Source organism: Molothrus aeneus, chromosome 21, assembly GCF_037042795.1.
Source record: "Molothrus aeneus isolate 106 chromosome 21, BPBGC_Maene_1.0, whole genome shotgun sequence".
In the NCBI taxonomy this organism is placed as follows: domain Eukaryota; kingdom Metazoa; phylum Chordata; class Aves; order Passeriformes; family Icteridae; genus Molothrus; species Molothrus aeneus.
Genome location: NC_089666.1, coordinates 7,222,353 through 7,231,835, shown reverse-complemented (window position 1 = coordinate 7,231,835; position 9,483 = coordinate 7,222,353).

The following is a 9,483-nucleotide window of genomic DNA, read 5'->3' as shown; positions in this document are numbered from 1 at the left end:
CTTCTGAGGATAAGGGAGTTATGAGCTTTTCCTTGAAGGCTCAAATGGAGGCAGCTGTGGAGCAGAGTGTGATTTGAGCCCGTTCCTGGTACCCTGTGGCCATCAGAGCCCCAGAGCTGCGCTGCTGCTGGGTTTCCCCTCCCTCCTCTCCGGCCGCCCAGCTCCGTACCCGGTTTCCCGTCAAGAGCTGAGCATTTCTCATCGAGAATGTGGCCTGTGGTGAGGGGGTGGGAAGGGAAGAGGGGGTGGGGTGAGTGCAGGGGAAGCTGGGGCTACTGCAGTTTCATGCCTCAATCTCTATTCTCTCTCTTCTCTGCATGGCTTCCTGTTTTTTCACACCACTGCTCTTAGAAACAACAAGCTGCAAGAGAGCAGGACAGCACTGGCGGTTGGAAGGAACCCCTGGAAACACCTGCAGAAGGCCTGGGTGCAGGCTCTGGAAAAGGCAGGGCGTGTTTGTGTGCTCCCCAGGTGTGATCCTGTCCCACAGAGGTGGCTCTGAGGAGGGGATGCTGTGCTGTGTGCTGCCCATAAATGCCCTGCTTGGTGCTGTGCAGCAGCAGAACTATCCATTCGTTCTCCTCTTTGAGCTGTTTTCCTCAGCTGCTCTTGAATGGACAAATCTAGAATTTGTCCTGTTCTTAGGAGTCTTGTGGTAATCAGTCAGAGGTACTTGGTGTCAGGATAATGCTGGATGTTGAATCACCAGTGCTGCTTCCTGCAGGATCTGGGATTTGGTGCTTGGAAAGCCACCATGCAGTCCTGGTTTGTCAAGTGTGGGAAATGAGGAAGAATCTTGGTTTGAAGAGCACCAGTGAGGAGCTGCCCTCCCTTTCCATGACCCTGGGCAGCTTGCACAGCTGGACAAGAGTGACCTCTCAGGGAAGTGGCTTCCAAACTGAGAGCCAGGGTCAATTTTATCTGAAAATTCACAAAGAACTGAAAATTCTCAAGAGCTGTGACTTCTGTTTTTAGGGGCCTGACAGGATTCTTGAAACACCAAGAAGTTGCATTAGGAACTGTGCTGTCAGTGTAATTTCTGTATTTACTGCCATGTTTCCTCCCTGCTGTTTCGAGAGGGGGGAAATGGCTTGTTTGACCATAAGCAAATGGCAAAATGTGGAGAAAGGTGTCTAAAATCTGTAATTCATCTTCATAGGTGAATAACTGGAAGAGTTGAGGGGACTGCTGTATGACCTAGGCTGTGTCCCCTCAGTGTCTGAGCTGTGCTCTTGTCCAATGCTGCATGTCAGAGAGGCAGCAGGAGCCCTGAGCTCTAGCCAGTGTGATCACTGAAGAATGGGAGATTATTTTTAATCAGAAATCACTGTGCTGCCGCCTCATCTGCCAGCGAGCCAAAGATCAATCCTTCAATCCTCCAGAAGCAGCGATTTTTGAGGAATGGAGCCCCGTGGCTCAGGGCATGAGACAATTGGGTGTTTCTGAGATGCAATTTCTGCTGGTGACATCAGGGCTTTGGTTTGTGGCACGTTGCTAAGTGACTCCCAAAGCTGCTCCTCTGGCTAATGGCCACCGAGGGAAAGGCAAATAGAGGATTAGGTTGCACAGCCTTGCTCTGGCACCCTGCTCTCGGCAGGAGGAGGGTGGGCAGCCAGGGAGCACAGCTGCTGCAGGAGGTCCCTGCCTGCCAAACGCTGCTGCAGGAAGGAGATGAAAAATGGGGAAGATTGCGGCAATTATTGAGCCTTGTAAAAATAATTAGGCAGACAACAGCAGGCAAATGGGCCGGGAGGAGAAGGAAAAACAGCTGCCAAAGCAGAGAGAGGGAGGACACTGCTGGGGATGGGAAAGGATGGGGAATTGGGTGAGATGCCCCTTTAATCAGTGGCTGGGGAGAGATGGAAAATAATGAATGAGCTTTGTGTGCACATGACAGCAGGACAGGGAGGGAGGGGACGTCCCCTCACTGAAGCTGCTTCCACCAGAGGCTCCTGCAGGTTGAGTGCCATTTTTGGGCCTTTTCAGCAGTTACCAGTGGTGCCAGGCATGGCCAGTGACACACAGAGAGGGGAGCACAGCTTCTGCAGTGTTTGTCAGGAAGGGCTGCCTGACTTATCCATGTAGGAATTGGTGCCAGGGCTGTAAGGGAGCTGGACAGAATATTGGTTAGTCCAGGTTTCTAAATGATGGGAACAATTTTCCATTAGGATTCCTTTTCCTCCTTCATTCTCTGGTTCCTTGCAGAGCCAGCAGCAGGCTCATGAATGATTTTTGCACTGTAATGCTGTGGTCTCTGATCTGTGGGCAGGGCTGTCTGCTGTGGCACAAGGATGCAGTTAATAAGATTTGACAGCGAGTCTCTACCATGTGCTAAATGTCACTTGGTGGTTGGTGATTTCATGGTGACACTCATTCACGTCTTCCAGATTAATTCCATGTGTTCCTGCCCTCCTGGTTCTGTTTCCCATGATGAGTCTTCCCAGCACCTCTGTTTAGAATTTAGCAGGAATCCCCTCCTTGCTCTCTAAGCTCTTGCAGAGAGATTTTTCTGCATTACCTAAGCAAATAATGCTTTTGGGTTTGTAAACCTGTGGTGCACACAGCCAGCACAGAAGCTACAAGTGCCTGGTATGCTAGAGGACACAGCCTGTCACTTGGCTCTTCTTAGTCCTCCCACCAGAAATTTTTCTTCAGTCAAGGCAAGCAGCCAAAGAGGGGAGGGAAAAGGCAGAGCTGGGAGAAGCCCCTTTGCAGGGATGCATGTGCAGAGCTGCTGCTGTGCCCCTCTCCTGGGGAGAGCCAGCTGCACTTGTGGAGTACGGGCGATTCACTCACCCATAAGATCTAGCAGATAATCTTCACCGAGGTAAACAAACAAGGACCAGCCTAAATTACTACTAGAGTTCAGTTGTCTCTCTGTAATGGAAGGTTTCAGGGGAATTTGTGCTCATGCAATCAGAGCTGCTGACTTCTCATTCAGAGCAGAGAAAAACATTGTGTTCAGAATCAGTTATGCTGCTGGCTGGGGTTTTTTATGGCCTCTTCCTCTGTTTTTTGTGACATAAGAGAAGCAGTGTGACTGGATTTGATTTTCTGCTGTAAGACTGGTGCCAAGGCAATGAGTGGGGAGAACTGCTGGGCAATTCACAGTCTCCTGCCAGTGGAAGGAGGCCACTTTGCCCTGGACCAGTTTGCTGGGCTCCCTCAGTCTTTGCTAATTCACATGAGGGCAGGACATGTGCTTACCAACAGCACCTCCGAGGTCTCCAAAGCACAGCCAAGGTAACAGGCACAACCATCTGGTGATGAGCTGGAAACATGGAGAGCATCAAGGAGGTGATAAAAAATGAATCAAGGTTTGATTGTGCTGTGGCTGCTCACTGCTGCCCAAAGTGGCTGAAGGGCACTGGAGGGACTTTGCTCTGTCAGCTCTGTCCTGTGCAAGTTTGTTGGGTGTTGTCATCTTGGGTTTTTTGCAACTTAGCAGGATTTCATGTGCTATTTTTTGTCATTTGTAAGTTGAGTAGATGCTTGGCTGCCTTTCCTCCTGTGGTCAGCTGGAACCCCACAAAAGAGGTTCAGGAAGAGGAGAAGGGGAAAGTGCTCTGGTGCTGTGGACTGAGCAATTCTCAGTGCCTGTGATCAATCTGTTACCACCAAGCATCTTGCCGTGCCCATTGTCAGAGATAAGGGAAGACAAAGATTCGGTAAAGATGAGAGCCCTGGGGGACAAGAGCTCAGCCACGCTGGTGAATGAGATCAGATGCCTGTGTTTGGATTTTGCCAAGAGGAGGGAGGCACGTTTCCAATCCCTGCGGGCCTCTGCTGGTTCTGATTGAGCAGTGAAAACAAGAGGTGTGGGTTTGGGGGGTTTGTGATCTGGTAATCCGAGGGGTCTGTTCAAATCTCCAGGTTTGCTCTGTGCATCCTGACCGTGACAGAACTGAGGCTGAGGAGCAGCCAGTGCTGCTGGTGTCTGTCCTCACTGTGGCTCCCCAGGCAGGGAGCACACAGCGAGAGCAGCAGCAATCAATGAAGCTTTGAAGGAAGAGGAGAGTGGTAAATAAATAATGTGCAGGGAGGAGCAGGCAGGGCATGACCCGTTAGCAGGGAATGGCTGTAAGTGGGTGCTGTAAAAGCCCTTCTGGCCCATGGGAGCTCTGTGCTTTGAATTTGTCTGGCTCCAGGGTGGGAGCCAAGAGACGAGGGTGACAGACTGGGAAATGGCACAGGGAGAGGAATCTTTCTGGTAAAGGAGAAGTCCGAGGAGGGGAAGAATGTATTTTTGGTGTCAAAGGCCTTCTGAAATGTTTCTGTTTCTGCCACCGAAGGAATCACATGTGTAGTCAGCAGCTGTATTTTTGTTTGTATTTTGGTTGGGGGCTGCTGAAGGGTGGGAGCAATGTCTTTCAAGGCAAACTCTTCTCAGGGCGGTTGAGTGAGTACCTTGGCTCCCCAGAGCACCCCAAAGCAGAGGGGTTGTGTGCTCATTCCATTCCCAAAGCCCCACAGTGTGGCTTGGCAGCATTGCTGTGCTGTCCAGAGCAGCACACACCTGTGCAGCTGGTGCTCATGGAAAAAAAGAGGATGCAAAGATTCCATTACATTTTCCCATCGAATCTCCAGGGCTAATTCAGAAAGCCAAAGCCGTGCTCAGAGCTCTCCTTTCTGGCACTTGGTTCTGCTCTCTTGGCATCCCAGCATCCTTCCCCTCGTGCCTGTGAGCTCTGGGCTGTCACTGCCCTCTCCTCACCCTGTCATTCTGTCCCTTTAGCCAGCAGACTCTGCTCTGTGTCTCTGCCCGTGGCCTTTAAAGAAGAGCAAATTGAAAATCTGGCTCCTGACTGCAGCTAGTTTGCAGCAGCTGCTCAAAACACCAAACAGAAAGTGGCTGGGAGGAAGGAAATGAGAGGTTGAGTTTTTTCCTGTTGCAGGTAGCAAGGAAATAAAATAGGAAATTTAATGCAAAGTTATCTTGCTGAGCCCCCAGCACCACAGGCTGCAGGTGCTTTATGGCTGCTTTTGTCTGATGGTTTATTCCTCTTTGTGCCAGGGTAAATTCTGGATTTCTGGTCCATGTGGTGCTGCAGAGCAGCTCCCAGCAGAGACCCTTTGGGAAAGGGACACCCAGGCAGTGGGGATAATACTGAGTTAGAATAGAAGGGGAGTTGCTGTGAGCTGGACATTCTAATACAGACCCTGGCTATTGGGGGCTGGTGAAAATGGACATGGATCAAATTCAATCCAAGATCTTGACAGTTTTCCAGCCCAGTGAATGAGTGGTTGCATGGGCAAAGGTGCCCGAGCTCTGTAATTTGTGTTTCCTTGCTGCCGTTCTGGGAAAATGGAAAAATCACTTGGGTGCTCAGGTGCCTCCTGCTGCTGAGGGGAGACCCACCCTCGCTGAGACCCGGCTGCTGCCATGGGTTTAATGATTATTCTCTCATAACAAACAATGGAACTTTTAACTTTATTTTTTGAGCCACACTCGCCCTTGTAGCCCATAATCCAAATGTTTAACATAGTCAGGACTTGTCCTGCAGTTTCCCAGTCCTGGTTTAGGCTGGCTGGACTCTTCCCTTCTGTGAAATACATCTTCTCTTCTTTGTAAATGTTTTTAAAGACCTAATGAAAACAAACATTATCTATTTCTAGACCAAAATTTGAGGACAAAAATTTTGCGCTTTCCCGCTACTAAAAAGAATTTGTTTTCCCTTCATCACTGTTCCCATGGTAAAAGTTGTTACTTCCAGCTATGTAAATGAGTCTTCATCAATATGTCTCAGGTGGAAATTCCCCTTTTTGCAAATGGAAATTTTCCTGTGGTAACAGTAAAAATAATTTTCTTTCAGCTAGAGCCATCTCTCATTTTAGAAAAAAAGAAGAAAAATTCCATTCACATTCCTTTTCTCCTTGTTGTCACTGGTGACTCATGCAGTGGCCTTTGCTACTTATTTCTGACTCTTAAGTGATTTTTCAGGTGGCTGCTAAAAAATTCTTAAAGCATTTGTCACTGGCATCTGCCTCACTTGGTAACACGGTACATATATTCTGATTTTTATGCAGAGAGTGTACTCGTTTGAGTTCTGAATGTTGCTTGGTTTAGAATACACATTTTAGATGTGAAAGCTAAACAAACAAAAACCACTGAAATACAACAAACTCTTGAGTCTGTGCAAAATATTTAGCACAGGCAGGCACCTGCATCTGCCTTCAGGGTGCAGCCACCCACACACACGAGCTGCAAGATCCGGTCTTACTGGAAACTATTAATAAAGACCCCCAAAATTCCCAAACGGGATGAAGGGCTTTCTTTTTAGCACTGTGACTTTGTCCCTGAAGTCTGGTTTTGTGAACTCGAGCTGTGCTTCTGAGTGTGGGAAGACTGCGTGCTGCTTTCCTTCTGGTAGCAAAGAAAAGGATCCAGAATCCCCTAACAGTAATTTCAAGAATAAATAGCGTGGTTTAGTTAAATAGGCAGTTACAATTCATAATGGAAATGTGTGGTTTTAAAGATCGCTCACTTGTATTGCAAAGAAAGAAAACAACAGGAGAAAGGAAAGTTGTTTGTCCCTCCTGAAGAACAGATAGTCAGAAAAGGGATGGAGCTTCTGGCATCTGTGTTTGCCATTTTTAGTTTTGTATCAAAACCCATCTTCAATAGAAGTCAGCTCTTGAGTGGCATTCCCTGAGAGGGGGAAATGCTGTGTTTGTGTTGCAGCATGCTCTAAGTGACAGAAACGTGGTGTGTTGTGACATTGCTGCCCTGAGCTGTGCAGCTCCACCAGCTGAAGACCTCGTCGGGGTTGTACAAACAGCAAAGCTCCCCAGAATGCCCAGTGGAACACGAAGGAGCATTCCCAGTGCTCTGCATGCAGGAAAACACAGCAGAAGCTGTGCCACTGGCACCATGTGAGGAGCAGAACACGAGCCCCTTACCTGCCCTCAAAGCCTCGGGTTTCCACAGCAGCCTGTGCAACTTTGCTGGGCATTTTTCTTTATTTGTGGGGTGTTTTGCCCAAACAATCTCCTGTATTTTTGCAGTCAGTAAGTCCCAGTATCCCTGACAGAGCTGTAGCCTCACGTTCCTGGCAGGGCTTGGCCAGCAGCATCTCCTGCTTCAGTTTGGTTGTACCGTCCTCTGTTCTGGGGGTGATGTGCTGCTCACAGCGCCCACCATCCACAGAACCTGCCTTTTGCCTCAGCACTAAACTCTGGCACGGGCAGAGGTGATAGCTCAGAAATTCTGATGAGGAAACAACGAGGAAGTACCAAACAAACCCTCATTTTGATAACTCTGAGGCAGAGCTGCCTCCCAGGATTGCTCTCCTCTGTTGCTGCTGCTGGCCAGGAGGGGACCTCGGCTGCCACTGCAGCTGACTCAGGTCATGCCTTGTTACAGCTCTGCTCTGCCAACATTTACAGGGGAGCCAGAGAGGAACGCGTTGTTCTCAAGTCTGCAGTATCCTTCATTTAAATACATAGTCACACAAATAAAACAGTATTTTTATCTGGACAAGGACACCAAATCGAGCCACTTTGGCCTTCAGCAAGAGGGCTGAGTGTCTTTGTCGTCATTGTCCCTTCTCTCTGTCATTTTGGGGTCGCAAGATTGACAGCATTTCAGAAGCTTTTCAAACAAACAGACTGCTCAGGTCCTTGAATCCCACCCCCTAATACTTCACCATCAGCTCCTCACAACTTGTGAAAGGGTTTTTTTTAATGGCATTTTTGTTTGAATGCACGGTCATCAAAGAGAAAACCGTGCTGACACTTTGTTGTGGTTTTAGCCTCTAAAATCTCTCTTGTGGCAACATCAACAAGTAAACTGTGGCCTTGTTCCTGAAAGAAAAACAACTCATATTATAACCACGGTGTCCTCAGCTGTCCCAAAGGCTGAGCTGTGTCACGTTTGTCTTCAGGGCAATGTCCTCCTGAGCAGGTTGCTGCAGTGTAGATGGAGAGGAGAGGGAACAGCGCTGGCTTGGGGGTGGGTGAAGGGTGTCTGTGTGTCAGGATGTGACAAACTAGGGGTGTATGGGGTGGCCAGTCCAGGGAGCAGAGCTGGGGGCTTGGGGGGATGCCCTTGAGCCTGTTCCTGTGCTCTGTGAGGTGCAGTTACAATACTTAGTGCAGTTTATCCTAATTCTCCTAATGCTCCTGGATTTGCTCAAAGCCTGTAGCAGGTATGTATTATTCTATAGCACTGAGAGCTTTTGTGTAACCAAACAGTGCAAAACCAAACAGTGACCTTCAAATGTTGGAGCAGTTTGGCTTGGCCAGAGGATTTGGTGTGGCCTGTGGCTGTGCTCAGGTGAGCTGTGGGGCTCACCACTGACAGCCAGCGTGGGTCAGGGCTGCACTTTGGGTGGCTGTGATCCTATTTCAGATCTTGTTGCAAAAAAAGCAAACAAAAAGCCCCATCTTTTGAGTTTTAAACCCAAGCAGCTCCCAGCCGTGTCTGCAGCCCGGCGTGGTTTCCCCGCCTGAGCAGTGCTAACCACATGGAGCAGAGCCTCAACTCTCCTCAGGCTGCTTGGGCTTCCTGTTTGCCTCCTGATGCAATGAAATGCAGCAACTTGGGTTGGTTTGTTTGTTTGTCTGTCTGTCTGTCTGTCCCATGCTGGTGAAGGATGAGGGAGACTCTTCTGTCCCCATCTGGAAGCAGGGAATACACCCCCAGAAGTGTCACCATTCACCACATCTGCCAACATCCCTGTGGCTTGGGACCCAGGAGGGCAGCCAGGGTGTTTGTGTCTCTGGGTGGAAGCATTCTGGCTGGCTGATCCTGGAAATACCAAGCTGTGGTGGTTCTGTGTCTCGTTTTCATCCTCCCTCCTGCTGTTTCTCTGTAAAAGCTGACCACGTCTCCTCGCTGGGTAAATTTCCTGAGAGTGGGACAGTGGTGACTGCTAGGCTGGGGTCTGCATCCTTCCCCAAGCAGGACAAGGCCCCCCAGACTCAGCAGCAGTGTGGAATTGTGTGATTCTGCAGATTCACCAGGTTAAGTGGCACAGAGCACACAGGCAGCAGGAGAGCTTGAGAGCTGAGAACACAAAATTAACCTTTCAGAGTTTTATGAACAATCTGGGTGAATGCAAAGCAGACTGGCATGGAGTAGAAATGGGCATTGTGATCTGGCATGCCTTGCATGTCCCTCGTGTTGGGTGCATTTGAAATAATTCCACTTGCCCTTCTTAGCAGTGTTCTCTTCCAATGCATTAGCTCTGTTTGGCTCTCGATAACACAGAAGAAAATTAAGTAACCCTCCCTTCTGTTCTTCCTGGAGGTCTCAGATCTTAATCTTAGCAGGTTGCAGTTATTTTTTCTGCCTGAGTTCCTTTTTCCCTTCCCTTCAGCTTCTGATGTCCAATTTCTCACAGGCCATGTGGGCAAATGCCCTGTTGGTGTTCAGTACAGCTGTACATGTGAAACTTGGAGATGATGAACAGAAAAGCTGTTGAAAAGGGAAAAAAAATACAGAACAGAAACCAGAATTCCTGTAAACAGTCTGTTAAAAAT